At 41.2% G+C, this 25,516-nt stretch overlaps 1 long non-coding RNA gene across 1 annotated transcript in view; it reads right to left on the bottom strand.

Moving 5' to 3' along the window:
- Nucleotides 1–25,516, bottom strand: part of LOC119483147 — a 215,800-nt gene that overhangs the window by 96,288 nt on the left and 93,996 nt on the right. The window contains exon 4 of the long non-coding RNA XR_005205630.1: nt 301–365. This is a non-coding gene — a long non-coding RNA (uncharacterized LOC119483147). The remainder of the gene's footprint in view (nt 1–300; nt 366–25,516) is intronic.

Below are 25,516 nucleotides of genomic sequence, written 5' to 3'. Positions count from 1 at the left end.
TAAACGAGTGATCAAATTCATCCTGGCACTTCAACCCCTTCTTACACTTTCTGTCATTTTCATACTTTCAACACGAGGAATTCACAGAATTCTTAGCGAAGCTTTTATTCTGGAAAAGCAAGCTAAATACACCAAAATAAACTCCTTGATAACGATGAGGAGGTTTAGAAACAATAAGGACCATCACAGAGAGTTGTTGTTTTCTTTGAATAGAGAGATTTTTGATTTAAATAGTGAGACAGAAGAGTAAAAAGAAAGCACATTAAGTGAATTAACAGGGTTAGTGTAGTTGCAACTTACCCGCAAAAGATGACTCAATCTTCCGGTAGAAGGACAGGATGCATCTCTGCATTTCGTCATCATTTCTGAGAGAAAAAGAGAAACTAGTATTATGTTTTGCTCATTTCAAAAGCATTTAAACATTCATTTAAATGTATTAACATGAAAAACAAAAATATGTCCCCTAATAGGTGTTTTTCACAGCAGACATTTAGACTCATCATAGTAAGAAATGCGCATGAGTTACCAATAACATTAAAGAGGACCTGTTATGCTTTTGTTCTATTTCCCTTTCCTTTAGAGTTAGTTTTTTTGTGCATGTAAAAGTTCTGCAAAATTACAAAGCCCTAAGTCCACGCCCCCACAGAAACACTGCTCCTGAACAGCCTGAAACGCCTTGATTCAAGTCCTGCCTTTTCTTCCGTAACGTGGTGATGTCACCAAGTAACACATTTGCATAACGCCTTCCACCTGCCTTGCGGCGAGTTTGGCACGCCCTCAAACAAAGCTAGTTAGAGCGGAGCTGGAGTGGAGTCGGAAGAGTTTGGTTCGGTTGTCCAATCACAACAGAGTGGGCCTGCTGACCAGCAGAACTCATCAGGGGTGGGGGGAGGGGGGGCTCAAACAGAGCGTTTCAGACAGAGGGTGAAAAGAGGTGCTGCATCACAGTCGGTATGAGAAAAGTAAAGCGTTTTTTGAATTTTAAAGCATGTAAACATGTTCTGGTAAAAGCCTGGAAAATGAGCATAATAGGTCCTCTTTAAAGATGGCTCTGTTCTATTCAAAGCCTACACAATACCAGGAGTCTGAAGCCAAAGCAGCTAAATGTAATTCAGCCATTATTATTTTATTATTTACACCTGTGCTTTTCCTACTGTGACATATCAAAGTGTCTTCCATGAAAAGGCCTATTCTATACACAAATACTTGGTATTATTTTGACCAAATATGTATCCAAGCATTTTTTCAGTTCGTGGTTATATCAGTCCTGCTTTATATTTTCCATCTTCCAATCACCCCCAATCCGGCCTCACACTACTCTAAAAATTGGGTAGCAGGTGTAGGAATATAGGCATATATCCACAGTTACATAAAGAAACCCTTTCACACAGATGCTGCCAGCTGCATGTGTGTAATTACACAAGTACAAATAGACCAACGCACTGACACACACACACACACAGCTGAGAGGTTTCCGTGGTAACCAGAGGCCAGGAAAGGACTCGTATTGAGCGACAGTGTTTTAGTGCATATAAGACCATTTGACCACATATTGAATCTTTCTGCTCTCGGCGGAATCGATCCTTTTTGTCTGAAATGTTGTCATTTAACTGAAAACGCAAAACAGATATAAACATTTGTGAAAGGATGAAAAAGTAAAAAACTCTTGTATGACTTTTAAAAAATAATGAGCTCATTCCTAACAGCTTGGGTAGTTTCTTTTATGGATTACTGAGTCTATGATAAGAGCGCTTCCACAGATGTTATCACAGCTATGCAGATGACTTTTGCAGCATGTGCCGAGTTTTCAGGAATCCATTTTCATAAAGACGCATTATGGTGAAGTGATGAACCATCATTAGCACCCAAAGGCGCCACGGTGTTAATTGGAAGAGCTGTCGCTATCCTCCAGTAATAACTCTGAAGTAAGAACAAAAATGTGTCAATACCATTACCTTTCTGAAACCGCATACGATCGTGTGATAGCCGCTAAATTATTGGCCACAAGGCAGAGCATGTGTCAAAGTGAGTGAGCGTGGGATTGGGAGAGAAATTGAGGTTACATGGAACGGAAATAAGCATAGCTCAGGTTAATTTAAGACTATCAAGTTTGCTAATTTGTTTTAAATGAAGCCCTCTCTCTCATACACGCATGTCCAATTAGTGGAACTTTGTGGAAGGAATCTCTTCCCGTCATCGTTTGCCAAATGCAGCAGCCGAGCACTAGCTGTCAATTCAATCAGAAGCTATCTGTCAGTCTGTCTCGGAAGGAGAAATGGCCTCCCGGGGGATCTTACACATTATGATGGTTAGTAGTTTTAGAGTGCTCAGAAAGAAAGTAGGTTTGGTAAATGTAGAATGGTGGTATATAAGTTGTACATTCAGATCCAGTCAGTATGAACATGTAGAGACAGTTTTCCCCCAGAGAGGGATGATGGGAGATCTCATGTAAAAAGCTGCTTGTGAATCATGCATCGAGTGTTTTTCAGAGTACCTTCTCGCGCTGGCGCTCATAAGAGATGCTCTTTTATGCGGCTACTCTTCACAAACAAATGGGACATTCTACTCCTAAGCAGCAGGCTTTAACAGCATCAAACGCCCCGACTGCATGTCAGCTTTAACATGCTCTCATCAAAGGGCAGCCAAAAACAATGCGCAATGGGGAAAAATGTTATTTTTCCTCCATGAGAATGCGGTTGCATCATCTCTTCTGAAGTTATTTTGATGAGAATGATTGTAAAATAAAAGAAAAATGCCAGCATACCCTTTGAGAGAATTGTTTTTTTCATAACCTTGGGAGTGGTGAGCAAAAATTCTAAGCAAATAGTCCTGATAAAGCTTAACACGTTTAGGCATGCTAAGAGGTTAGACTGATAATGTCATCATATGAGGGCGTGGGAAAAGTGCAGCCCAGTCGCCAGGAAAAAAATGTTGGCATTGTACGTTTCTGCAAACCATGGATACGTTGAATGGCGACGTTTCTGCATTCGGTCAGAGCAAGTGACGTACTAGTACAACGAGCGATGCGCAGTGCAAGTGACGTAGCATATCGAGCAACCGTTATTGAAAGTTACGTGGTATAATAACGAGTATAACAAACAAGAAAGTCCACTTATGGTCGTGGGTGGGAGTGTTGGTGGATTGGTCAAACAAACACAAGACATTCACCCAGGAGGCCGCTGTTCGTGAGCCTTGTGAAACCAAAAGTAAATTTTTACTTTACGGTTGTTACGTAATGTTACCTAAGAAAGTCGAAGAAGGGCAGTTGTTATTTATTTACATTTTGTTTTTATTTTAACACAAACTTTTTTTCTAACCTTAACCAAGTAGTGCTGTTGCCTAAACCTAACCAATTGTGAAACGAGGCTGATATGAAACATATTCATGAAACACATTTTGGGTTCAGAAACGCCGACATTCAACATATCCCGTGGTTTGCGGAAATGTACAATGCCAAAAACAATTCTGGTCACAGGGTTGAAAAGTGAGCTAACTTCACTCAGGCTGTTCTCATACACCATTCGTAGCTATACCTATGAAAAGTGAATGACAAATGATTTATATATATCCCACAAAATATATTTGTATGTAATCCTGGACCAGGAAGTAAAAAGGGCGACAAACGCCATGTAGTGAAGAGGTTGGGGTGGGTCGGTGAATGGGTCAAAAAACACCAGACTTTCGCCCTTTGAAAAACAGAAGTCAATGTTGGTTTATTCCCCTCAATACCCTGAAGAAATCTGTCATATCGGAAGGGTAAATTATTAAATCATCTTTTGCATCGTTGCTACGCGTGTGAGACTATTTACCTCTACACTGGTGTCTGATCCATCTCTCTCTCATCAACGATGATTTATTTGTCACGTAAATTCCGTACTTAAGTTACGCCACTTCCGGTGTTATTTTAACCCAAACCATGATCTTTTCCTAAACCTAACTAAGTAGTCTTTGGTGCCTAAACCCAACCAAGTTCTTTCCAGTGAAGACGGAAGTTTATTTTGAAAAGATAAACTTCAAAATGAAGTCATGTAATGAGCGGAAATTGGCACGTGTTGCTGGACATTCATAGGAAAACGCATGAAAAATGAGGAATACGTTTTCGTAAGATATCATACAAACTGTTGTATAAGGTTGAAAGATTAGACTAGATTAGAAGATTAGAACCCTATGTGAGGGGAAAAACATGCATTTCTTAATCGGAAAAATCAGTAAGGAGGGGCTTTCGACAGTGTATGAGTGCAGCGCTGGGAGTTGCAGTCGCTCCAATAAGTGTGCCTCTCTTTGGGATGAATGTCTTGATCAGCGAGAGGGGAGGAACAGGAGGCTGGGAAAACAGCTTGTACAGCCGGTATAATCAGCCCCAGCTTTGGCAGAGAGTGGCAGCGCTTTATTACTTGTCTAAGTAAATGTATAATTGAGCGAGTCACTTCATCCACTGGTGCACTAGACTGCACTGCGAACACTGGCGAGAGACAGACGGATTTATTTGAACTGAAATCTCAAAAAAAAAAACTGCCAGGGAGATGACTGACGGGCATCAGGACAGCTCAGGATGCTGGGATTCTTACAACCTAAAGGCATGCAGGGCTTTTGGGGAATAGTACGAAGCAGTTCCTGTCAGATTTAAACTATATTTCCAAAAACCCTGGAAATGGTGGATGGAATTGGCGCTCGGCTTCCCCGGGGAGGGTATTAAATGAAAACACTGAGATCAAACATTCCCTGCTCTTTCAATTAGATGCCATTCCACTTGAGCCCACTTGATCTCTTATGTAAAAACCCATGTGTTGCAATTAGTTCTGATTTAGTTTGTTTTATTAAAACATAGCCTGGAGGTTGTGAGGAAAGTCAGCACATTTATGTTCATCCTGGCTTTCTATCTGGAAGTCAAATGTTAAAATCATTAAGCTAAACTCTTGAGCTGAAATTTGACATAAAGGACACTCATTACAACTCAATAGTACGAGAGCAGCGGCTAACTTTTGGCTTATACTTACAGAACTCACATCTGTGTGCTCAGTTTTCTACTGATAAATGAAGGAAAAGAACCGGTACAACAAGATATCTTACTCTTCATCATACCAGCTCGAACACAGGGCACCTCAACATTACGGAAAGGGGAACAGAAGGAGTTTAATTTCCACAGTGCTTTCAGCATCATTAACGATGGCGTTGATTAATGGTTTACATCCACCCAAAGCCCCACCTGTGAGAATCACAATAAAGATCATCATTTGTCGGGCTGCAGCCGCCTTCGATTCCCACGCACAGGCGCGGAGAAAGAACAGGAAAGTAAAAAGGCACAGGGGGCTTAATTTTCCTTCACACCTGTACTAAAGTCACCGCTGTTGTAAATATTGTGACTTTCTAATCAGCAATTTCGGTGCCAGTGCAGAAGGGGGCATGCAGTGGGCGTGTTCGATAGGGAAAATAGCCTCGCATCAATTCTCCCGTTTTCTGCCGACCTCTTCGCTGTTTGCAATCCACCCATGTAATCCATCATGGAGACATTAATTATGTACTAGGCTCTTCCAGGACAAAGACTCTAATGAAGGGCCTGTCAACACAGGCCTTTTCCCCGAAAACAGTGCAGTCACGGAGGTGGGAGGGGACGCTAGCGCTGAGCCCCCCACTCGGATTTGATCTTGAAGAGGAAAGCGAAAACAGTTCAACTGCATTTTCAGCACCTGCATTGTGATAATGCTTGCTCAGTGCTGCACACCTGGAAATGTAAACTCTAATAGATACACATGGACCACTGGGGGTGAAGCTAACTTTGCAGCAGTGCTACCAGACTTTACACACAATTTGTGACTACTTTGTTTTCAGAAAAGGTTTCACAAAATGCTATTTTATCATCATTTTTAGTTGATGTGGAAGCTGCAGTAGCGGTTTCTAGGAGCAGGTAACATTAGGAGTTGAGTTACAACTATTGTTCATGGTTGTAGCTAGGGAGCAAGCAAGCTATGCAGAAAGACGATTTCCCCCATTCTTAACATGTAAAAACTGTATGTAGCAGTTTTTTGAAACCACATTCAGACTCAAAAATTCAGAAATTTACACAAGGAATATCATTATTCTCCCCAGTTGTGACATTACACCGAGAGGCTGTTCAACTCTGCGTGTTCAAATGGTGCAATCTTATTTCATCAAACAGTGAGGAGAACCAGCTTTTGTGCACTTTAATAACATCTTCAACTGCAGGATGCAACTCAAGACTAGACAGTCCTTGTTTACCCTAATACCCCGCCTTTAAATGCTATTACCTCGAAACATTTGTTAAAGAACACACAGTCAATTGCAAACATATTTCAGAATTACAAAAATATATATTATATATAAGCAATCTGTCAATCGATAATAATATTTAATCGCGATTAATTGCATGATTCTCGATAGTAAATCACGATAAATCACAAATGAATTCATCTTATTTAATACCTTTATCAACATGGGAGTGAGCAAATATGTTTGCTTTATGCAATTGCATGTATATATTTATTATTGGAAATCAATTGACAACACAAAACAATGACAAATATTGTCCAGAAACCCTCACAGGTAATGCATTTAGCATAAAAAAAAAATCACAACATGACAAACTGCAGCCCAACAGGCAACAACAGCTGTCACAGTGTGTCAGTGTGCTGACTTGACTTTGACTTGCCCCAAAGTGGGCATGTCTGTAAAGGGGAGACTCGTGGGTACCCATAGAACCCACTTTCATTCACATAGCTCGAAGTCAGAGGTCAAGGAACCCCTTTGAAAATCACTATGCCAGTTTTTCCTCGCCAAAATTTTGCATAAGTTTGGAGCGTTATTTAGCCTCCTTCTGGACAAGCTAGTATGACATGGTTGGTACCGATGGATTCCTAGTTTCATATGATTCCAGTATCTTCACTCTAGCTTTAAAACTGAGCTTGCTACAAAAATCGCAAGTTGTGTTAATGCGTTAAAGAAATTAGTGGTATTAAAACAAATGTATGTTAACGCGTTATTATCGCATTAACTTTGACAGCCCTATATATATATATATATAAAGCATGTGTATGTGGACAGCGTTTCAGTTTCATGTTTTGTCTCGCAGGGAGTGAGTACTACACACGTGTATGAAGGTGTAGTAGCCTACCAGCAGGGGGCAACAAAACCACTTTGATAGTTTTAAGAAAAATGTCATGGTTGGTTTTAAAACAAGTACGTACAATTAGTAAAATATGTCCAGAAACAATGACACATCAGTACGGAAAACATATGACAAGCTACAAAACATGTCATGTCACTAACCTAACTTGCAAGACAAAACAGCGATCTCAAACACTGGTCTCCCGGTTGAAAATCCTATTTGTTGAAAAAAAACAACCTAGACAAAACAATTATTCACCTTCTTGCCAAGAGTTATATGAAAAGACTGACACTACTTTCATGTCTGTACAGTAAATATGAAGCGAGAGCTAGCAGGTGGTTAGCTTAGCTTAGTTGATAGACTGGAAGCAAGGGGAACCTAGCTTGCCATCCTGGCTCCTGTCAAAGTAAAAAAATAATATGCTTATCAAAATCTTTAAAAGGATACTAATAAAACAAAGTAAATACAACATATTTATCAGTACCCAAATAAGAATGTAAAAAGTTTTGGCTAAGCTACACTGAGCTAAGGGCTTCATGGAGAACGTAGCTTCATACTTACAGTACTGCACGACATGAGAGTGGTATCAATCCTCTCGTCTATGTCTCAGAAAGAAAGGGGACAAGTAGAACTATTTATTTAACACACAAAATGGTCAAAGTACCGCAAAACTAGAGAGCATGTTGTGTTAGTGAAGTTGCTTCACCTGTGATATTGCATCTAGCCATGATTCTAGTGGGATCCATAACCGTGTGCCCCAGACAGACATGACAAGTCAGCCAGACAAAGCACGTCCCCGCCAGCCGGGCCAGAATGAGACAGTTGTGTGGAGGCGGCGTGATGGATTGAAGACAGACCCAAGACAGGGTGCTCTCTGTTTCAGCTGGACACCTCGCGGCATCAGCAGCCCTCGCCGCGCTCTGAGCCTCGGAGGCACGAAGGGACGACTCAAGGTGTGAAACTCCAGCCATAACTGAGCCGTGTGGGCTTTTGTTTCATGGCTAATTACCGCTGACTCCTGGCTCTGGTCCCCTCCCCCACACACCCCCGCCATGCTTTCTCTTCCCTCCATCAACCCCTCTGCCTGCACTGTCTTGCTGTTCACCAGTGGAAAAGGTATTACTAATGACAGAAGAAGGTTACCCAATTTATCTTCGGGCAAAACCTCTCAGAGCTAGCTCTCCGTGCGTCCCTGCAGAGCGCAGATTGCCAGAGGAAAAAAAGCACAAAACACACACAACAAACAACAACGGGTGCAACCAGGGACTTAGCTGATCCCAATCTGACTCAGGTTTGAATTAATGAAATTATTTAGCTTTTCTTTTTAATTTTTTTGTTCTCTCATTCTTTGTTCATACGGCTGCAACCTTAAGACATTCAATTTTTAGATTCTATGGGCGAAGAAACCTAAAGGAATCTTTTTCAAGGTAGCTTCCAGATCCAGGTGGTGTGCTTTCAATGCAGATGGTGTGATTTATCACGGAGGATGAGAAGAAAGACTGGGGGGGGGGGGGGGGGGGGGGGGGGGCAGCTTGAAGAGAGCTATGGTGATTTTGACCATTTGATGCAGTTCGATTTGAGAAAGGCCTTTTGGCATTGTGAGGGATCGACAGTTGGATGAAAATCTAGCTGCATGCGGCTTTAGACGACATCTGACTCTCTTGGAGTCATCACGGTCGCAGCCAAAGTGAAATTAAAAGCGTCTCTACCCTTCTCTCTTAGGAGGTACTGTCGAAGTACCCTCGAGTATGTTGCTTAACTCCACCTAAGCTGTTTAATGGCCATTAGTAAACGACTGGCTGTAAAGACACAGATGTGACTGTAAAAGAGCCAGTGTTTTAAAGATTAGGGACAAGTCCTGTTTTTACACTCTACAGACAAAGTGAATCAAGGTAAAAGCCATTATTCCTGATTGTTTAAACTGCCAGTCACAAAGAAGCTGTAGATAAAAACAGAGGCACTTACAGAGGGACTTTTTAAAAATAATTGCTGCCAGTCAGTTTTAGGAAGATATTTTGCACGAGGTAGGGTATTGCATGGAAGTAGGGCTGCAACGAACGATTATTTTCATTGTCGATTAATCTGCCGATTATTTTCTCGATTAATCGATTAGTTGTTCGCTCTATAAATTGTCAGAAAATGGTGAAAAATGTCGAGCCTCGAATGACGTTCTTAAATTTCTTCTTTGTTCACAACTCAAAGACATTCAGTTTACTGTCATGGAGGAGTAAAGCAACCTCACATTTAAAAGACCAGTGTGCAACAATTAGGGGGATCTATTGGCAGAAATGGAATATAATATTAATAAGTATGTTTTCTTTAGTGTATAATCATTTGAAAAATTAGTATGAGCTGTTTAAATCTACATAGGGAGCGGGTCCTCTTCATTGAGGCCACCATGTTGCACCACCATGTTTTTAGTAGCCCAGAAAAGACACAACCAAACACTGTTAATTTTTCCTCCTTGGGCTGGAGTCAATGACGTCACTCGCTCCCGTTGCCACCGCTCTCTCTCTCTCTCTTGCTTCACCACTCACTTTCCACGTACACACACACACTCTACCCACTGGCTCTGGTCCAGACGGTTCTAGAGAGGGTCATTCATGTTTTCACGTCAGCCACCGTAGCTCTCCAAAACGGGAGAGGCTTCAGTTGGTTGCAATTTCCACAACTCACTGCTAGATACCACAAGATCCTACACACTGTACCTTTAAGAAGCTGGAATCAGAGAATTTTGTCTTTTTTTCTTAAAAAATACTCAAACCAATTAATCGATTATCAAAACACTTGGTGATTAATTGAAAAGTTGACAGTTGTTGCAGAGCTACATGGAAGCAGCATGTATAGGTCTACCTTTATCTTATCTTTCATTGATAAAATAATGTAACTTCATAATACAACATAATTTGAACATGGGGAAAGTTACGGATTTTCTTGTTAAAAAGAAAAGTATGATATTTTGTCAAATTTGCTGATTTGCTCTTTTGCTGAGAGTTAAATGAGAGGATTATGTGTTAAGCCACGAGAGTGGTAGTAATCTTCTCATCTCGGCAAGAAAACGGATAATGGTATTTCGCGAAGCAATTTCTTCAATAAAATACTCCGCACATAATGTATATGAGTATAGCACATGTACATTCAGCTAATAGTATAGAATAAGGGATAGGAGGTAGCTTGTATTTAGAGGGAGTGCAAAAAAAGAGGATGAGATGAGGGTGAAAAGCAAGGAGAAAGTGACTGACGTGTCCATGCTAAATAAATGAGGAGCAGGAAGTCCACAGCTGTTACCGACTAAACCCTGATTAAACACTTATTAATCAGCTGAGGCCGAAGGAGTCGCTCCAACATCCATCAGGTTTGAGCCGCTCCGCAAAGGCCAAAGACGTAGAAGCACTAACACAGACGGATTAGAAAAAGGTGGACCAATAGGAGATTATTTTAACACGCATGTCCGAGGTTTTGAAGGTGAACACGATCAAGTCAGTGATCTTTAGTCTCATCCCTTACTCTTATAAAAAGAAACATTTCTACTACATAAAGAAGGGCTATCCGGTGCGTAGGCTGATGGAGATTTTGAAGGGTGAAATCTCACACCGTCATCTACTCCTCCATCATCCCCGGGTTGCCCTGCCTCACGTTTGCCAGAAATGCCAAACTATTCAGTAACGCAATTTATCACGACACTCCCCGTGTTCGACTGCGCCTCCTCTGTCACTGCGCCGGGGCAAGCTGTCACTTTGGGACCCACCTCCTGTTTTGACCTTTGTGATATTCGTCCCATTCATTTTCCCATCAATTCCTTTAGAAGGTACACAACAAAAAGCTGCCAATTACTTCTGTGGTGCGCAGAGACTGGAAGATTTATGGCAACAAGGCCATTTTAGCTGAAAACACTGATTGACTGATACGTCTGCACACTGCACGGTTTGCAGCGATGTCGCTGTAAAAAGCATGAAAAACTGTGACATATGGAAATAAACATCCTCCGCTCAGTGTCGGTGGTTTTACAAGGGTTTCAGTCCTGTGTGAGAGATCTATGAAATGTGACTGCGCCAATATGGATCTGTCCATAAAAAATATACTGAGTGAAATTAATTTATGTAAATGATGGGCGAAGGTATAAGGTTTAGGGTCTCTCGAGACGTGGCATTTCATCAATTCTTTTGCGGCCACTTTGACATAATTGCGAGCTCTAAATCTGTGATCTGCTCGTGCGAGTGCAAAAACCCACAGTGACATTTATGGAGGGTCACCTCCTGCGGTAGAGAAGTGTGGATAAGAGGTGGGACAAAATGAAATGTGATTTTGACCTGCCGAAGAGCGCGTGAAATGTACAGAAAATTACAGGTTGAAGAGTATGAGCGTATGAAACTGAAGGAGTGTTTAATTAGAGGCTTTGCTATTGATTAAGCTGGGCAGAGGTGGGTTTTTCATGAACTGCTTGGGCTTTTGTGGAGCAATTTATTTTGCAGCCGGCAGCAGGCAGAGAGGATCCATCCTGCAGAGAAATGAAGCTGTTGGATGGAGAAATTCGAGATAAGAGAGGGAAAGGCGAGGAAGGGGAGGAGAGCGATGGAACGGAGACAGACACATAGATACGATTTTTTTTCTTTTGGTATTAACTTGGTTTAACTTTGCACAAGCAGGGGGGGTTCTTTCTAACTTAATTGACAGCCTGGAGAATGGCTGAAGATGCAGTGGGAAGCAGGAGATTCAACACTATATAGGAACTGAAACATAAACAGTATGAAGCCGGGGGAACCAAACGCACAATAACAAGCTGAAAAACAATGGCTGGTGCAAGAGATCAGCATAGCAGACTTTAAGACTGTGCGTGTGTGTGTGTGTGTGTGTGTGTGTGTGTGTGTGTGTGTGTGTGTGTGTGGTGTAGTGGGGGGTATGATCGTCCTGGCAGAGCAGTCTCAACAGCTGTAGTGTCTGTGAGCAGAAGCAGCGGCATCAGCAGTGGCGGGTGCAACATCTGTCTCTGCTTCTGTGCCCTTTAGTCAACTGCAGATTTGCTAACCCTCCATCACAAGTGTCCCTCTGATGAGCTCAAGTCTGAGCTGTACTCAAAAACAATCACTGTTATTGAAATTACAGTAGCAGCAGTGTTCACATCACCAAAGATCCTTTACTTTACTGATTTACTGTATTCTTTTTAACTGTAGTTTTTCCAGAGAATTAGGCTACGTTCAACATACAAGCAAATGAGTAGTGTGGATTCTTTAGTTAGTGTCACCCGGACTGCTTTCTTCCACCTCCGCAACATCTCCAGACTCTGCCCATTCCTGTCTCATCGAGACATCCGACCTCCTTCAGGAGTAAACCCCCTCCCGTTCCCTGCACTCATCTTCAGCTGGTCTTCTGACCACCCCCACCTCACGCCTCAGCACCATGAGAGCTAGGGCGTTCAGCTGCACTGATCCCAGGCTCTGGAACTCACTCCCTCCTCACATCCGGCAGTCTGATACCGTTAATACATTCAAATCCCACCTCAAAACTCACCTGTTCAAACGGGCATATTCACTGTAGTGTGTCCATCAGTCCATCTCGTGTGTCTGCATAAATGTGTCTTTGTCATGTCTGGCTGTTTTTATCTGTTTTTGAGTTTAATTTTATCTTTGTAAGGTGTCTTTGGGTGTCTTGAAAGGCGCCACCAAAAAAAATGCATTATTATTATTATTATTATGAGTCGTAACAAATCATAAATTGTGTTTTAGAAGGAGTAGATGTTTACCGGTAAGCTCAGCTCCGTTGAATTTAACAACAAGTTAATTGAGGTTTTCCTCCGACAGTAGGGAACAGTTGAAGACTTTATTTTGTCTCGTCAGTTTTAAAATGTAAATTAACTTTTCAGACTTTTCACAATTCACTCAGTTCTTCAGATACATTTTTCATGTTTCACAAAGCAAAACTCTGATTTAATGAAATTATGTGTAATAAAAATGATGATAAAAAGATGTGTTGACTGGCGGTGTTCTGAGATGTCAAACAGTAACGTCACACATCGTACTTTAGTGTATTCAATTTACTTCGAAGAAGAGCTGTTAAAGTTAAATATCAGACGAAATGAAAAGTATTTCTTTAGGAGTCATTCAAAGTCATACGTTATGATTTAGGAGTGTAACTGTGTAACGGGGAACCCAGATCTGTTAAATTGAGTAATATGTTAACGGAGTCTGGCAGTCATTGGACTCCAGACAACTCAAGTGTGTATTTTCGGAACAATGGGCTGTCGTACGGCAGTCCCCCATGTGTGTGACGTTAATGGTTGTATATGAGGTTTTTTAGAGCAGAGATCTTTGATGTCAGATACAGTCTAGGCAGAAAGATCGGATCTGTGGAAAATATCGGAATTGTAATGTGAACGTAGCCTAGTGATTTGTGAATTAGGGTTTGAATAGATTGTAGGAATTGTGGTTGATTAAGATGCTAAATGGACATTAATCAAAGTGAAAACTAGAGCAAACAATGTAGAAGTAGCTGCAGTTTTATTGTTGGTGATATGTCTTCAGTAGTGTGCTTGAATATAGTAGCTCAAAAAAGAGGTAAAGAAAGGGAAATAGAGAGAGGATAAACAAAGGCAAAAGCATGAAAGGGAGTATCATGAGAATCTCACACCCTGACTGATATGTGACGTCATTGTTCAGCCAAGCTTTGTAAAAAAAAAAAAAAAAGACAGAAAAAGATGCAAAGTAAAAGTATAACCTCGCGCACAGAGAGCACCCACACAAAGAGGAACTCGGTGTGAGGAAGAACACAACTTTCAAAGAGAAAAACAGATGAATGCACAGGCATGACTTAAAGATGAGAGAAAAGTTTAGTGTTAGACTTTGAGAACTTGCTGTCTCTGGGCTTTTTGATCATCTGCAAACTCTGCAGTTTTGACGCCATGTTCCTAAATGCAAAATGTTGAATGAGTGGAAAGATATCAGAGAACACGCTGACAGACTGATGTAAGGCATTACCGTCACATCATCAATGCGGCTCTTGACAGGGTCACAGGTGCTTGTCAACCTCTCACATATAATCATATTAATATGGTGTTTTTTTTAAAGCGTTGATAGTGATTTTAGCAAAAATAATACATATACTGTAAGTAACTAGTCATTCTGTTTGATGCTTTCTCACTGGTGCTACTTGGCCTTGGCCCTCGCCTGCTTTCTCAATTTGCATAAATATGAGGAGTTTAAAATGCCAGTGTGAAATGAAGCCACCTGATGAACTCATCCCGGGTTAGCCACGGAGTCCATTAAGTTTATTAGGCAGGCAGCGGGCGCAGGCCGACGCTCAGGGTTAGGCATGTGAGACACGTCTGCCTGCATCTGGCAGATAGCTGCACACACGTGATTCACACGGATATTTGCATTTGTAGCATGTACACAGACATTTGGACTCGTATATATATGTGTAAGCTTGTTTGCAGACACAAATAGACACACATGCTTGTATAAATACACAAATGGATTTATCAGATTAGTAAGTGGAAGTGGATTTTTTACCCTCAAATCCATCATATTAAACCTGCATTCATAATTAGCACATCTGGAAAAAGTGGTTAATCTGTGCATTCATGGATGTTCACTGCTAAAAAACTGTGTTTCCTTGAGAGGAAGAACATTGTACATGCCGATAGATGGAAATTACTTATTATTTGAAGCATCTGGAACTTGCAAAGCATCATTAAACTCCGTGATTATGACATGATTCTGCCATTTGAACAGTTTACTGTCTACATTGCAGGATGTTGGACTGCGAGTATACACCACCCGTTGGCAAAATGTTATATTTTGCTTCTTCCTGCTGTCCTTTTCCCCTCTCTGTGCTCTCATTTTTTTAAGTCCCCGTCTCTATTGTCTCCACCAGCAGGGGTGGAAATGGGTCGGGACTCACCCCAAAGGAGTTCCGGCAGTAAAATTTGAGCAGGAACAGAGCCCAGTTAAGGGACTAGCTCAGTAAAGGGATTTGAGCCTCTCAGGCAGCGCTTACTCACAGGTTAGGATTACGGCCATTGTTGGGGCTTTTGGGTCTGCCAGTCTCGGTGGGAGGCTGGGAGGAAGTGCTGCCTGGGAGGCTCAGCTCATGTCAGAAAGTCTCCTTTTATGGAGTTTCACCTTACTTTGATACCAGTGGTAGCAAAGCTGGGTTAGCCTGCACGGCAGCGTCAGGAAATGCAACTTGATGATTGTACCACCTAGTATATGCTTTATCACTGTTGGAATCTGACTCGACAGCTAACTCAGATGTTATTAAAATTGGTATTATCAGCTGTGTATCCTAAAATATTGTGTGTTTTGTTATTATATTTGACCTTTTACTTGTTTTTTTGGAAAAAAAGTAATTCAACCAGCAAAATGGCAACAGAATAATGTGGCAAAATCATAGTCAGGTTTTTCTAAGCTTCAAGTTTCTAGATCTTTTAAAGGTCTAGTGTGTAGGATTTGGCGGCATCTAGTGGTGTGGTTGCAGATTGCAACCAACTGAGTACCCCTCCGCTCACTCCTCCCTTTCCAAGACTGCGGCAACGCGAGTCGCTCAGTGCGTAACCGTGGTAACACCGTTCGCCTCTCTTAGAGGCCATTCTTACCATAATAACACTACTTTAGCAGCAACGGAAGTCATATGCCTGCTGACGATACCACGGTTTTGCACTCACAAGTGAGTCAGAGAACTACGGTGGCCTTCAGGTAACGTAAATACACGAAAGGCTCTCTCTAGAGCCAGTTTTTGGTTTGTTCGTTCCGGGCTACTGTAGAAGTATGGCGGAGCAACATGACAGACTCCCTATGTAGATATGAAAGGCTCATACTAAGCTCATGAAAACACAAAGATTCTTAGTTTCAGGTGATTCATTATACACAAATGAAAACATAGTTGCAAATATTATATTCCATTTCTGCTAATAGATTCCCAAAATGTTACACACTGTTCCTTTAAAAGTCTTGGAGAAGTGACAGACATGTAATAAGAGTCTACAGCCACGCTAGCGGCTCAATGAGGCTGTATTTGCTAACATCAACATGCTAACAAGCTCACAATGACAATGCTAACATGCTGATCGTAAGCTGGTTTAAGAAGGTTTCATGTTTACAATGTTCATCATCTGAGTTTAGAATTTTAGCGTGCTAATATTTGGTAATTATAACTAAACCCAAAGTACATGCTGACTGAGTGATTGTTTAGTCATAAACCAAAGTATTGGACAAATTGAAATTTTGACCGACCAACAGACCGACATTGTAATCCCTATAGAGCCATGGCTATAAATAATGCAATTTCATAGCAGTCTAATTGTAGCTTTAAAGGTGTATGGAGAGTTTTCATTTTGATTTAGAAAAGGGAGGATCAAATAGTACCAAATTATAGACCAGACATCTTACTTCCTAATGAAACTGCCCCAAAGGTATATAGTACTATAAGAGAGATAATTGCAAGAGTGATTGCCTCTTTCTAATGTACAGATCATGAATAATATTGCTAATGCTATAATTAAGCCTTGTTGATTCATTCTGTAGATAGTTTGAAATGTAAACACATCCAATTTTGCATAAAAAAGAGATTTTATTTCAATAAATTACTAAAAACCAGTGAACGATATTTTGCAAGGTCGCGGGTAAACTTAGAGTTTTGCAACCATCCTTGATAATTCTGATTAGATTAAGAAATACATACACCCCTGACATAATTGCTCTTGTAACAGAATGAGGCTCCAGCTCGACTTTCCTTCTGTGCTGCTGGCACAGCGTGGAGACAGTGCTCTGCCAAAACATCCTGTTTTATCTCCAAATATGTCCGATTATAGAAGCAAGACACCTTCAAACTGTCATTTCCTGGTGACTTCAACCAATTCCCCAAAAATCGTTGTTGTGACTCCAGCTGGAGCCGAGTCCACTATGTGATCTGGATCACAGCATCGGTGTTACAGGTGTCATGCAGACAGGCTACCAGCAACTAGAACTTCCTCTCTACAGTTTCTGTTTTTTGTGGGTTTTTTTTTTTTACAGCCTTACAGTCCTGAGCTCACCACCATGACAGACAGCTGTGCTACAGACGGGATCAAATCGAAAGTGTGGTGTTGACACGGATGAAGGGTGGTAGTCAGTCAAGAGTGAGTGTAACATTTTTCAAAAACTTGCTCTACGGTGTCACAAAGAAGACTTCCAGCCACACAGTGATACTCAGGCACACACACACTAGCACGGTCACTGGTTTGATGTGCGTGATGCAGTGCTGGAGGTACTGTTGGAGCGAGTAAACATCACTGCCATGAAGAACTCAAAAAACATTAAAGACCGTCTCGGTTTGGTCATCGAAACCAAGGCACACGGTGAAAACGTCTGTGACCAAGTGAGAGTACAGTGTGCAACCAAGATGGAGTAGAAAGAAAGAAGAAAAGACGCAAGACAAGCAGAGACAAATAGGAGGGGTAGAAAGTAAGTTTGCTCGCCACTCCATGGCACGGCCAATGTGTTTGATCTCTCGAGGAGCTTCACACGAGAAAATACAGCACCACAACACATCTCAGTAGGGCTCCTCACTCTTCCACAACCACATGCATCCCTCTCTCCTCTCAGCAGAGAGCGAGAGAGAGAGAGGGCTGCCTGCTACAAACAAGGGCGGAGGGAGATGAAGATGGAGCGAGGATGAACAAACGGTAAAGTATGATTTATGAACACTTCTCTTGCTCCGGTTTCCCCTCTCCCTGCTTCCCTGTTGTTGGGGTAAACAATGCTGATTCCTCAGAGGGAATGTGTGTACAGCCCTTCTTTCATTCTGCCTCTCTCTTTCTCTCTCTCTCTCATGCACACAAACACAGCAGGAGAAGAGAGCCCTCCTCTGTCTACTATACCTTACCCTTCCTCCCTCCTCCTCCTTCCTCTCTTGTCTTTTTAGCCCAGAGATCTATTTGTGCTGACTTCTTAAAAGGCCTTCGGGGGTGTCACTTGGACAGAGTGGATGGGCCTAATTGCATTTAGCAGAGTGGAAGCAGATTTGTACAAGCATAAATGGATTGAATGTTTTTGTTTTTTTTCTTCTTCTTCTCGCTTTATTCAATTGCTCCTTTAATGCACGTCTGTCACTTTGTGCAAACTCTGTCACTTTGTGTGCTTTCAGCGTGTTCTCCTGTTTTACTAAGATAGTTTAACATGTATCGTATCGACTGGCAGACGCTGACACTTAAAACAATCCTCAGGGGCTATTTAGGGAGCGCTGTAAACTCACTCTGAACCCGGCGCTTGAGCAGTTAGCAACAGCATTTTGACATTTTCTATTTAATTGTTAGACCTTCGTTCTTTTCACAGCGAGAGGTGAATCATTACTGTTAGCCTCGCTAATGTCTTCACTTCCGCAACCGCCGTGTGGGATTGTATGCAGAGCAGCGGACGCCCACCCGCGCAAGTCTTGTTTAGTGCTTTTCATAACGGAAATCGATGCGCTTGATGGTCATAAACTGTATTTGATGATCATATAATTTCATCTCTATAGCTACTCAAATCCAATCAACTCTCAAACGGAGGCTCTTTGTTCTAATAGTTCAATATGAAATGTAAGGCTCGTGGCAGTTGCCCCGGGTGGCCCAGCTTTATCTATCAGCTATTCACAATGTATTGAGAGGTTTTGTGTTGAGTATGCACATTGCATTTCCTCACTACACTCTTCCTAACGTGGCAACAGCTGCTCCGTCCTCCTGTCTTTGTCTACTGCCTCCAGCTGAGCTATCAATATCTGTCTATGTATTTTGTGTCCTAATTCAAATTTGTACAGGGCCAATACCAGGAGTGGTTTCTTTCTATTGACATTTATATTCCTTGGACAATGTGTACATGTTTAAGTTTAGCTGCCAACAAATTATACTAAAAATAACATGGCATTGCTTTGAGCCATATTGCATGATTGTATTTAAAAGGTTGTGCATATAAGAGGAGGAGTGCACAGATGAATGTAAAAGTGGTCTGAGGAATCTATGATAACAAAATGATATAATAGCATAGCATATAATTACGATTGTATTAGGGCCATTGTAGTAAAATGAAGGGGGGTAATATTTCTAGAAAGAAACTCTGAATTTCCGAGGTTGAATTTGTAAATTTACGAGAAAAAAAAGTTGGATATTCTCAGAGATTAAAGTCATATTTTTATGAGAAAAAAACATTCTAAAGTATTGTTACTATGGTCAGGATGGCCTCTGAGTGAGGCAAAGGTCCTGAAAGATACATATACACGTTTTCTTTCATGTGCTTTCTATGTTCTTTCATAAACATAAGTATACTACTATTGTAGAAGTTACAGAAAATCTTATTGTCGTAAATTTACGACCTCATAATCTCACAAATTTGTGTTTTTTCTTCTCGTAAATCTGCCACTTTAATCTCAGAGAATATCCACGTTTTTTTCTCGGAAATTTACAATTTTTAATCTCAGAATATTACCCTCCTCCCCCAACTCCGTCATTATTTTTTCTACCTACAATGGCCCTAACACACCGTCGTATATAATAGCTCATTTAGTTTTGTTTTAGTAATTTTAAGTAACTTTTTAGCCAACCTCTCCTGCCGTTCCTCACCTGTCCACTAGCTGTCACTATTGAGCTTCCCGCCTCACATCATCACCTGCCTAACCAGCTGCTCCTCATGAGCAATCACCCTCAGTATATATAGAGGGCAGATGTTTTAATGACCATCTGCCACCCTCATCCCTCTGGATTCATTTCCCGGTCTGACTACTTTCTCATTTGCAACTGCAATCATGCCTTTTGACCTATAAAAGACTGTTTCCACCTCCCGAGCCTGCTTTTGAGCACCAGCTCTGTGATTCAGTATTGCACTTCCTCACACTGCCTGCCCCCCCTCTACTGTATCCCCCCCTCCTGCGTGACCTTTCAATTGTGTGCCTTGGCAGTCTCCATCTTGGGGGGGGTGTCATGTCTCCTTGTGAGGGTGATAATGACTGTTATCATGAATGTGAGGAGGCAGAGGCAGACGGTGGGCATACATTAGCGAGCCATGCGAATAAGGGGAGGGATGTGAGTAGAGATGAACAGCGTGCTTTAACAGCACAAATGCAGGTGCAGTACACAGAGGAGGACTGTTGGTTAAATATAACTGTCAGCATGTGGTATTTTAAAGGCTTCCTACAAGCTTTACAAGTTATTGACACACAGAGCTTCTCATACAATGGCTTAACAGTGTGTGACAGGAGAGGTTTTACCCAATATCCGGGATTTAATGGACTGTCCTCTGTGCTTTTAAAATATGAGTGCTTTAAAAAAAAGTTTTCTTTCAGTTAAGTATTATGTATCAGTAGCAACAAAAAGAAATCCAAAAGAAAGTTTTTATAAACATCTACAGTATGTGTGATTAATTCGCAATATATTTTTTTTATTTTTTGTTTGGATACAACGTGAATATTACGTGGCGGAAAATCAACATTTTTTTTTGGAACAAGGTTGATTTTCTGAGCATTTGCACTGCAAATAAAGGCATCAACCAATCATGTTGAGTGGAACGGGTTGAGTTGCGCCTATATTTATGAAACAACAACACCTACGCTCCATAGTCCGAACAAGGAAGGCAAACTGTATAGGAAGGCGAAGTCGGGCGGGACTTCGCCTTATAAAAAAAAATACGTATGATAGTCAACGGCGAGAGGCAGATACTTTTCGATCCTGTTTGAATTGCGCCATGAATTACACATATGTTAGTCAATTTAAAAAATAAATTTGCAAGTCAAGAAAGTCTTTTGTTTTTTGTAGGTTTGTTATGGAAATCATTTAGTTTTGTGTGAAACCGCTCAGTGAACTACATCTCTCTTCTTGCTCAATATACGTCACCAATGCTAGCTTGTTAGCCAACTTAGCTATGACCACGCACAAATGTATCGTTATCTTTCCTGATGTGTTTTATCCAGCAACTGCAGGTCTTTTTATCAGTCGGCAAGCAAAAGAACGAGCAACACCAGTTGCTCCTGTGAGTACATCCCAGTAGGAAACACACAGGGATCGTAGCTTCAGAGAGAGAGAAGCACTAACGTGTCTTCTGGGTGTGTCGTCTTTCTAATGATGTATTTTCACAGTCTGATGTTTTACGACGAACTGCGACTTTCTTGACTTGCAAAATTATCTTTTAAATTGACAAACATCATACGTGTGATTCATGGCACAATTCAAGCAGGATCAAAAAATTACTTATCTCTCTCCGTTGACTACCGTACAGATTTTTTCCGAAATGAGGTGCCATGGTGTTCCACCGGAAGGGGCGAGACTTTGCCTCTCTATTATTCCTTTCAACTTTGACAAAGGCAGCACAGGCCATGATCCATTCCTTCCATTCTCACATTTCACAATAAAGCCCTATTCATATAATATTCACAGACGAGTATCTCGCATTTAGTGTCGTTTATTCGTCCCGGTGTGTAAAGACCTCAATGCTGGAATAGAAACTCTTCCATTATGCTGTTCAATGCATTCCATGTGAACTGTCTGAATCTGCCGCTCTTCTCTCCTGCCATGTCTTTAACATCAAATCCATTCATTGCTCTTAGATCATTAGAGTGCACCTGCAAGTTCATGTGACTGACAGTCTTGTATGTATAATTATAGCACAAAATTACTGCTCGCTCAACCTTGAATCAATACACTACCCTCTCGAAACACATCCATCTCTGTAAAAGCAATTAAACACTGACAAATCAAAGAGTACATTCCATGATACACCCTGCCTGCGAAGCCTGCAGTGAGAGGTCAAACATCGAGCGACATGAAAGATTAAATGTATCAATAATACATTCAGGCAGAATGATTCAGTGGGGGCACATAAATGAGGCGTCACTGCCTTGTCACATTGGGGAACAGGTGTGCCGCCGCATAAGGCGCGTATATTTGGCGTGTCAAATGAGCAGGTGTTGTGTATAATTCATCTTTGTTCCATATTTCATGTACGGGAGCAGGAGAGTGGGTTTTGGAGTCTGCTGGGGGGGTCTTTCTGAGAAACAGTGCTGCCAGCCTTCTGGCTCAGCGTGGTGCACCTCTTCTGGAGGTCTCTCAGTGGGATCCGGTCTCTAGGAATGTGCGTCTGTGTGTGTTTTCTGTGTATGATCTACCTGAAATCTCATGCTGTTTTTTGCGTCTAATGTCTTCTAAGAATGTCCCCGTAGTCCAGTTTTGACCAGGACTTTTTTTTCTTTTTGACACAGTGATCCGCAAACCCCAAACTGGAATCTGCTCGCCTTTCATCCCATCTCAAAGGAGCCGCAGTAGCCAAAAAAAATGAACATGAAGTGGAATACCGGATTAATCCACAGAGGCGAGGGAATGTACGTGAACCCACTGCCAAACACAGTACTCAATTTGCTCTCTCCATCCAAATATTTTACTGTCAAATTGTGACAAAAAAAGTACTTGTAAACTGACACGTTAAAAATTTAAATTTGCTCAATTGAGACAAAAGCCTCCATTTATTTGAATTATACCAGATTTGATTTCAACTTAGTCAGCAAAAAGTGATTCAACTGCACCACTTGAGGGAAAAAGTACAGAATCTATTTTCCACGTAATGGGCGATGTCTCCTTTAACAGCGATAAAGTGAGTCGTTGATCTGTCACTCAGATGCCTAGAAGGGATTCTGGACCATAATTGTTTCAACTTAGGCTGTAATTCATGTCGCGTACCGCTTACATCGGGTTTCTTCTGAGGCTGTCAGTGGGTTAGAGTCGAGTTCTGGCTTTACGACAGACAGAATTCACTAATGAAACAGTGGTCGAATATATTTTTCATTTGTACGGCAGAGCAGTGCTAAAGCAGAATGTTGATGTTAAGGACAGTATATTGGAATGGATTAGGACATTGGATGATATAAGAAATGATATGGTAAAATTAATATGTATTTTTTTTTAAAGCAGCTATATTAGCATGTCAAATTGAAAGGGGTCATCAGTAGTGATGACATGAATCTGCAGCTACTCTCGACTCTACAGAGCTTTTCTGTGAGTTTCAGTGGTCCGATTCTTCACTATAAACGCTCTCATGGCACCGTTTTCGGTCACAGCTGGCGAACATAGTGGAGCATTTAGCCGCTACAGACCCAGATATGTCCCTCAGGAGTTGGTGGAGAACAAAACAGAGCCAAAAGGAGAGTGAATATTGGACCTATATTCACCAGGTGGCCAGAAACAAGACTCCAAATGAATGCTGATGTTGCTTTGTGTCTGCTGAATGTGTAAATTAGCAACTGTTGGCGAACATGTTTGTCATATCAACCTTATAAGGGGTAGGGGTTGTAAATCACAAGTTTAATCACGATACAATATTATATTGATTTTTTGGACAACAATACGATATTTGCTGATATCACAAAGTCTGCCACGATACGATTTTGATTTGATTAAATTCAAACGCCTGCGATCGATATGAGACAAAATCATATGCCCATTTACAACAATCAGTTACATTTATATTGACTCACAAAAAGCAACTAAAATATGATCTGACAATTTTATTACTGAGCTCTTCCAGACATTTAAATGAAAAACAATCTATTCTTTTTTTTTATAAAAATAATAAATATAAAGTGTGAATTTCGAAATAAAGGCATATCTTAAAGATGAAGATCTGTATCAAAATTTTCAACGATATTGGATCGTTAAATCGATATATCGATCCAGACCGAAGTATCGTTACACCCCTAAGAAAGGCGATGATGTGTCGATGTTTACAGCTTGTAGCATTGCCCCAATTGACCAAAAAAAGAAAACAAACAAGAAGTTCTCATGATGATGCAACAGATTTCAGTAAAATTCAGCTATTTAAACATGCTTACAGTGGCCCATGATCTCTTAATATGATTTCTGTAATAAGAGGATTGTATGGAGAGACAGTAAGTCGCTTATAGAAGGGCTGAGGGTAGACATTATGGCCAGTGGCTGTGGTAATTGGCTGAAATACTTAAAATTCACATTTCAGGCCTGTGTGTGTATTTTCAGGTGTTAAAAAAGTTGATAATGGGGCCCAGAGGAACAAAGTGGAACGGACATATCTTGAGAATGGAATTGCACTGGTTGAGTTCTACTGATAGTCATCATTACGCCCATTACATTGTCCAGAAACTGCACTCTTGCTACTACAGTCAGGGACACTTGGAGGAGGTTATGGGAGTTGTTCAAGGGCCCCTCAGTGGTGATTTTTGAGGGAAGGAAGAACAAATTTGGGCTTTGGATTTCTTCTGCAAAAACGTCTTGCTGGCTTACCACCACAAATTTACAGAGAGTTTATAATGATTTTGTCTTAATTGCTTTGTTAACTCTATTCTTACAAAAACCTCCAATTCCATTTTGAGAGGATATACTGTAAAATCCCCTATTATGCCACTTATACGCCTTTATGTTGTGCAGATCCCGCAGTATGATTTAAATAGGATCAGACAGTTACACAAACAACAATTAAAAGCTTGGTTAAGTTTGTTCTTCCTGATTACCAGTGAAGTTGTCTCCTGCATACAAAGCGGCGCCTCCACAACAAATGTCTGTTGATATGCATTTGTGATGATCAAGGCTTCATTCAAAAGCTGCCTCCGTCCCTCCCACAGCACAATACACACTCGTCCAAGGCCTTTATGAAAAAGGCCAGTCACTTTACAAAGACAGATGGTAATAGTCTAGTCAGTCAGGGACTAGCAGAGCCATGTGTTTGTAGTCCTTTGTTGCTCAGTCATAACAATATTCAGTGAAATGAGGTAATTCATTTTGATTGGTAGACATAAGGAACATCAAAGGCCTGCCAGGGATGTAACACGTCATCTGTACGGGAAGACAAACACGAGGCCTCCAACGGTCACAGCCATCCTTCATGGTTCTTCTAGGCGAGATGGCGCGCTGTGATTGCCTCGCAAGGTGATGGCGATGAAGACAAATGGAAAACCACAATATGTTACGGTTGGCGCGGAGCAGCACACGCACTGTAACAGGCAGAAGTCAGTATAAATGTCAAAGAAGATGGAAGGTCGTCTGAACGAGATATTACCCTACGGCAAACTATAAACACAACTTTGATAAGTTGCAAGTTGTTTGAGGGTCTTGAAATATTGATATTAAATTAAATATTTACACACACCAATACTTTATGCCAGACCTTTCTGAAAGCTTGTTTTTTTCCAGTCGTTTTCTTTGGAGGATGAAAAATCTAATTTGCCATCCAAAGTGTTGTGTGTATAGCAGCAGAGATGCACCAATTGCAATTTTCTTGGCCGACCTGACGATGACCTGCCGATACCAATTTGCTTCCTTTCTAAGAATACAATTGACAGCATACATAAACATTTTTGTAACTTTTCTTTCATGGTCTGAGCCGCTGTGTACTCGATGTGCATGTTGTGTGTGTGTGTGGCTGTAAATGTTAC

This window comes from Sebastes umbrosus, chromosome 23, assembly GCF_015220745.1.
Source record: "Sebastes umbrosus isolate fSebUmb1 chromosome 23, fSebUmb1.pri, whole genome shotgun sequence".
Classification (NCBI taxonomy): Eukaryota; Metazoa; Chordata; class Actinopteri; order Perciformes; family Sebastidae; genus Sebastes; species Sebastes umbrosus.
This window is presented reverse-complemented; position numbering and strand designations above follow the sequence as displayed.